General features: G+C 40.2%; 1 long non-coding RNA gene across 1 annotated transcript; it reads left to right on the top strand.

The window, feature by feature from the left end:
- The first annotated feature begins 1,615 nt into the window (after positions 1 to 1,615).
- Positions 1,616 to 5,818, top strand: LOC119268704. The gene is made up of 3 exons (XR_005133264.1): positions 1,616 to 1,962; positions 2,742 to 3,412; positions 3,489 to 5,818. It is a non-coding gene; the product is annotated as an uncharacterized LOC119268704 (long non-coding RNA).
- Positions 5,819 to 6,608: the final 790 nt, after the last annotated feature.

Raw genomic sequence — 6,608 nt, 5'->3', positions numbered from 1 at the left:
TTTTTAGAATTTTTTGAAACAGCTAAATATGTTTTTTGAAAAATTGTATCATGGGAGCACCTAAATGTGTGGGAGCATAGGAGATGGACAGGAGTGGTAGTTGTGAAAATAATCCAAATTAATATGCCAGTGACTAGACGTATGCTGGCCTTTCGGCAGCAATGATGATGTCTGGCCTACATCCCGTTTGCCATTGATCCCACCATAATGATGTTGATAATGGCTCATTATCACAACCCACCCTAGCAGATTTACTCACGTTCATGCTAATTTGCTAGTATTATTTGCATAATTATCAAGTACCTTTAGTATAGTAATGAAGACCACAACCCAGCTGCCCCTAAATGTAATACTAGTTTCTTGCAATCCAATTTTTAAAGCTTGGCATATATAGATGTTTGTGTTAACATTTTCTATTTCAAGTAAGGTTATATCTCCTCCTCAATAAGACTAGTAACTAAATTGTCTTAGGCCCCTAACATCATGTATATGACGTTTAAAAAATGAAAACATCACATATATGCCGAACCATACCATCTCCACTAGGGGAGGCATTATTACAATCCCAACAAGTACTATGAAGAACTTAAAAAAAGACCTACTATGAACTACGGTTGACCAAAGAAGAAAAAATGAGTGTTAACCCCACACGGTTTAATTACCAACATTCAAGGTGTACAGGGAAACCACTGGCGCAACACCTCACATTGATCTCTCAAGTATGTATCGGCTTCACTTAAGATGCCCAACCACCAGCCCATATACATGTATTTGCTGAATTAACCTAGCATAGCGTTGGCGTATTCATTTAGTCGCTATATAAAGTGCTAATCACATAGCATGCATGGACTGCTTAGATTACATCCTCGCGCAGCACCATGTCCCAAAAATTCGCGTCCGTTTTCTATGCAATATAAACTTGACATCTTCGTCTTTTTTTGTTTATATACAAAGGATGGTGACTATGTTATTGTCAATGGTGGTCTGACCTATGACCCATTTGACATTGGTTAGCTACATTGTAATCTTACTTTATATGAATTCTTGTCAGGCTTGTAAACAACTACAATGATATTACACATCACTTTCTTTACTACATTTATGTGCATTTGGATCTCGCCAAGGCTAAGGTACTGTGATTCAAGCTTCTCTTTCTAGGATTTTATTTTGCACAAACTGTAGATATCTATGATTTCTGAAGATGCTTTCATTTCTTTGGATCTTTTATTGTTGGTAGAAATCTGCGTCGCAGCGCCAACTAATGCATCAACTTGGAATCAAGTTCCACCCTCTAAGAGCATCTCCAGCCGTTGGCCCCCCAGGAGGGGCTAAAAATCGCCCCCTGGGGGTGCACCGGCGCTAAACCACGCATTGGGGGCGTGATGCCCTCCAGTCGCGGCGACCACATTTTTTTGAAAAAGTCAAATACGACACAAACACGGTTCAAATTTAACGCAAACATCAGCGAGTTCGTTCTAATTTAAATATATCTCTATTATTACAGAAGAATCCAACGTCGTGATGGTTCAACCTCTTTCCCTCCATCGCCTCTTTCGATCCCCCTCCACTCCTATACGTGAAAAAAGGATCTCCTCGCAGGAAAGAAAAGAAAAAACCAGCCCACGTACGCACGTCGTCCCGCGACCACCCGCGTGCTTCCGTCCCCCCACCAACGATCTAGGCGGCGTACCGCCCTATCCAACCGCACCACCCTACGCTATGTCGTCGCTGCGCCGCACTTCATCTTTGTCAAGCCGTCGGGAGATGGGAAGCGGGCCCATTCTCTGTTGATGAGGTTATACCGGAGGTTGCACAGCAGTTCGGGAGGTCAAGGTTAACCATAGCCCAAGATCCCGGGCGACGAACGGGTGACCGGTCGGTGTGATGTCCATGTTCCCGTCGGAGAAGCCCCTCTGCGTGGTTGTCTTATGTGACTCCTCTGCAAGGTCACCTCCAACACAGGTAAGCTCCCCAATCCCCACTCCGCCTCTTCTTATCTTCGCCAGGAACGCGGCGACCCGGCTCATCCGTCGTTGGCCAGCGACAGAGGTGTTCGACGAGTTCATCCGGAGACTGCGCATGGAGCACCACAATGTCTCCACCCTGTTGTTGCTCAACAACGACCTCGAGAGTCGATATGACCGGCTGGGGGTTTCCCGCTTGCCGTTGAGACCTTCCGCGACTCAGTCCACAGCGCCGCCTGCTTTGGCCTGATCGGGAATTTGGATAGAAGACGTACAACCACCCATAAGTTTCTCTTCCTTCTCCTCTCTTAACTTTTTGTAATGTCCCAAATCGTCTATTTCATCATCACCAAGATACAACCATACATGAGAGCTTGCGAATGAGGAATTGGAGATACGAGGAGGAAGCAGGGGGTGAGGTTCAGAGAACGAGGGAGAGAGAGTTCAGAGAGTTCAGAGAACGAGGGGTGAGGTTCCCAGGACACACTAGCCAGCTCACAAAGCTCTCTCGCATGGATATTCTGAGCCAGGCGACTTATTCCCGCTGACACAGGCGTAGGTGTGACAATTTTGTACGGTTCTCTTCTCGGTCTGATTCCTAATAGAGAATTCCAGTAAAAAACTCCAGCTTGATTTCTTAATTATGATCTGCACTAATAGTACAGATGCATATTCTCTCAAATTTTATACGGTTCTCTTCTTGGTCTGATTCCTAATACAAAACTTGTGCTGGATCTTGATTTATTGGTTATGACATGCACTATTATTTTTGGTCAGATTCTTCCAGCAACTTCTAATGGAGATGGGATAATAGTTCCAGGATAAAGAAGAGGTACGAGCATGGACTTCTAATACTTCTCTATAAGTTTGACATTTTTTGACACTTCCTGCAAAAAGAAAGTAAATCTGTCATTTCCTAAACATCGTGAGAGTTTTGCTTGATCTGTAACTGAAATCTGATAGTCTTGTTGTGTTTGTTACGCCATTCTGTATGTGGAATAGTCTTCTTGTTGTGATGAATAGGCGCAGGGGCAGCAATCGGAGGAGAGCGGGGCGGATGGGGTGGAGAACGACGAGGTCACACGGATGGATATAGCAGCACATCAGAGTTAACTTCATATTTCTCGCTGACAAATATTTTGCTTTTGCTTAGTATCCCATATCATGTTAGTGCTGCATCTATCTTATTTGTTTACTGAAACTAGGAGTAGTAGTACATCATAGTTGTTGCTGAAAATACTCCTACGATAGGTGATATTGCTTTGATCATAAATGAACTGCCGTGGAACTATGTAATCTCGACGATTAGATGAAGATGATAAACATTGTCATTGTCTTGGTCGTTTGGATGATTTGGAAGGAGCGATACAACAGAGTTTTGAAGGAAAATCCTCCCGTTTGGATCGCACGTCGAACAAATTAAGTGTGGTGCGCACAACTGGTGTAAGGTAGGGGCCAAATTTCTTGCACACTTGTTTGTTTAACATAACTGCTCTGTTCTTCTCAGCTTATCCCATTTTTCAGAACATGTTCTGGGAGTGTCAAGCATTTATTTTCAAGGTCGACAGTTCCTTGTCGAACGGTGGACCTTTTACCAAGTATGGGGTCGCTTCAGGCAAGAGGAATAAGTTTTCCTTCGCTGCTATCTTGGTCGCAAGCTCCTTTCAGCAAGAACGTAACAACTTGATGTTTGAATGGTTCAAGGCTGATGCTTTGTGCTTTGTATCTCTCTGTCCGACAAGGTTTACGGTTTGTGTTTCGGCAATTACCTTCTTTTCCTATGTAGGTTGTGATGAGGTCGTTCTTTTCTTTTGAGCTTTGTACTCTGAGATTAGATACTATTATTTCTTCTATAATGATCAAATGCACTTCTCTTGCATGGTTTCAAAAAAAAATACCTCCATTTAATATTCTTACAGTTTTAATCATATATGAACTGCTAAGGAACCATACCACCTTTCTGTTTTACTGCTATGTTTGTTTACTAGCTATTTTACTTCAAGTAGTCGATTTATATTTATTTTCTGAAACAAGTAGATTTATATTTATGAGCATGCACTTGCAGTTCAGCAATTCATTCTCCATGAAGAATGACAAAAATGTTGCACCTTAATTAGGTATTGTTTTCTATGTTTAGTTAAGATTTTTTAGCACATCTTTTCCTTGATATTCATATTCATATTTAAGGTCCATACCAGTGCACCACCAACTATTATTTTGACTAACTTTTGTTGGTGTGAACCAATCTCTTTGAATTTTGTCAGATAGTTTTGATCATAAATGAATTGTCGCAGAACTATATAATCTCCATGATTACAATGCCTTGATTTAATATTCTTACAGTTTTAATCATATATGAACTGCTAAGGGACCATATGACCTTTTTGTTTGACTTAAGATTTTTTTACTACTAGCTACTTTACTTGCAGTAGTCAATTTATATTGTGTTTTGAAACAAGTAGATTTTTATTTATCAGCATGCACTTTCAGTTCAGTAAACTGGAGTATGCATTAATTCATTCTCCATGAAGTAATGATGAAAATGTTGCACCTTAATGAGGTATTCTTTTCTATTTTTTAGTACGTTTTGTACTACAAGAGGCACTAAACATAGGAATTGTAGTGTAACCGGATCTATACATGATTAAGTATATATACTCAAGTACCTACTGAGTCTCAGTTTTGTTTATTGCACAGGCTTTGTGTGCATGCATACATAATTTTTTAGAACAATGACTATGTTGCATGCTGGTGTCCCTATGTTTCTATCCACAAGGCTATATATGTGCCTTATCATCAGAAATAAAATGAGTAATAGGGGCTGAGGAGAATGTACATTCTGTAGCTAGCTGAGCACAATGGATAACAATACATCGTATGTATGGATTCTGAACTATGTAAAGATGAGGAGACAGAGTAATCACATGCCTTTTGTTACTTTGTTGTTCATCTTTAGAACTAGAGAGAGGGAAAGACAGAGTTGCTAGCCCATACTACTTGAGACTGAAGGTCATTTTTCTATATACTACCACATATGATGGCATGTAGTTCTTGTATATACGTATACTTGAGATGTTATGGATAAAGTTGGAGCCATGAATCTAAGCTTAGCTTTCTACTACTTTATTCCTTATTCTTTTTAGGGAACAATAATATAGCATGATGTAGTTCTTGTATATACATATACTTGAGATGTTCTTGAGCGGAGTATCCCTGGTCTTAAAACTTCTTGAGCCCCATAAACAGAAATGGCAAAGTGATAGCTCTAATAAGGTGAATTCAAAGCTAGATTCATGGGGTGGTTGTTGCTTTTTCATTCTGAGTTGTGTTTCGTTTACATTAAACTTTTCCCATTCCCTTCACCCCTGCCGAGACATTGGTTGATGTGAAGCCCAGAACAAATTCAATTGCACAATTATTCACATTAATGAGTGTGGGTTGCAGGGATGTTGCGATTGTCACATGTCCTCCTTGATTTAAGGCGTACCCTTCACATGTAAGCATTTCTTGCAGGAAACAGCAAGAGCTCGCAACTATTCACTAGACTAGGAAGAAATGCATACATAAAAAGGAAGCTATTGCAAGCGCACAGATGAGGATGAGACAGAGAAGTAGCCAAGCATGAGATAGATCGTCATCATACTTTATCTTCTTGTATTTCAGGTGGCACTTAGGTGTGGGGAAATGGACACGGTGATTGCTAGGAAGGGAGTTGAGTGGGAGCAAGACATAGAACTTTGTGAACGAATTTAAATTCTGAAGGGAAAGGCATTTTGCAATACAGGGCCGGAAAACTTCAATCTAGGTTGTATATAAACAATCTAGCAACTAATATGCACTTAGTTTATTTTTTACATGTCTCTTTATGGTTCAAATTATGTTTAGTGGGCAATCATATATCGACCAAGTTATGTTCAGTTCTTATATTATTATCAGATTTTAGAACGACTTTGTCCATCTTTTAGTTTTCATCTTCCCAACTCAGTATTCTTTTGCTTCACTCCCTTTGATGAGTGAGTTACCACAATAAATTCAGGTTTGGAAAATACATGAACCTGTCGTTTGAATGGTCTGGTTAATCAAAAATATGAACTTTCATAGAAACATACACCAAGACATGAGCATTAGCTATCCGTACAAAAAGCAAATGACACACATCGTACACGCTAACATATCATGCCATATTGGAGTTTTCTGGAGTGAAGTAGAGTGATGACACTGAAGCTAGAGCAAAGGATTGGTTTGAGATAAAACAGGTTGAAGAAGGAGCAACATTTGTCTTGTTGGTAGGGTATGGTGTCCCGTGGCAACGCACGGGCAGTCAACTAGTAGTAATAGTGGTAATGGGCGCTTATATGTGGGCCGGCCAATAGAAATAGAAAGAGTTACTCGTGAACGGAAGCTCGACTGGGGAAGCTGGCTCCCGGGTTGGTTTTTGCTTTTCTGATTCTGGGAAGCTTCTAGTAGCTTCCAGTCTGGTTTTTCCAGCTGGTTTTATGTGTTTGTTTGGCTGTTTTTTTCTTTTCAGTTTTTCCTTTTCCTTTTCATTTTTATTTGTATTCTTCTTAAACATAGTTTTCCAAATTCTTGAAATTTTTCAAATTTCATGAGCTTTTCATATTTGTGAAGTAAACTTGCAAACTA

The sequence above is a fragment of the Triticum dicoccoides genome, chromosome 3A (genome assembly GCF_002162155.2).
Source record: "Triticum dicoccoides isolate Atlit2015 ecotype Zavitan chromosome 3A, WEW_v2.0, whole genome shotgun sequence".
In the NCBI taxonomy this organism is placed as follows: domain Eukaryota; kingdom Viridiplantae; phylum Streptophyta; class Magnoliopsida; order Poales; family Poaceae; genus Triticum; species Triticum dicoccoides.
The sequence above is the reverse complement of the archived record's forward strand: the minus strand, read 5'-3'. Positions and strand labels throughout refer to the sequence as shown.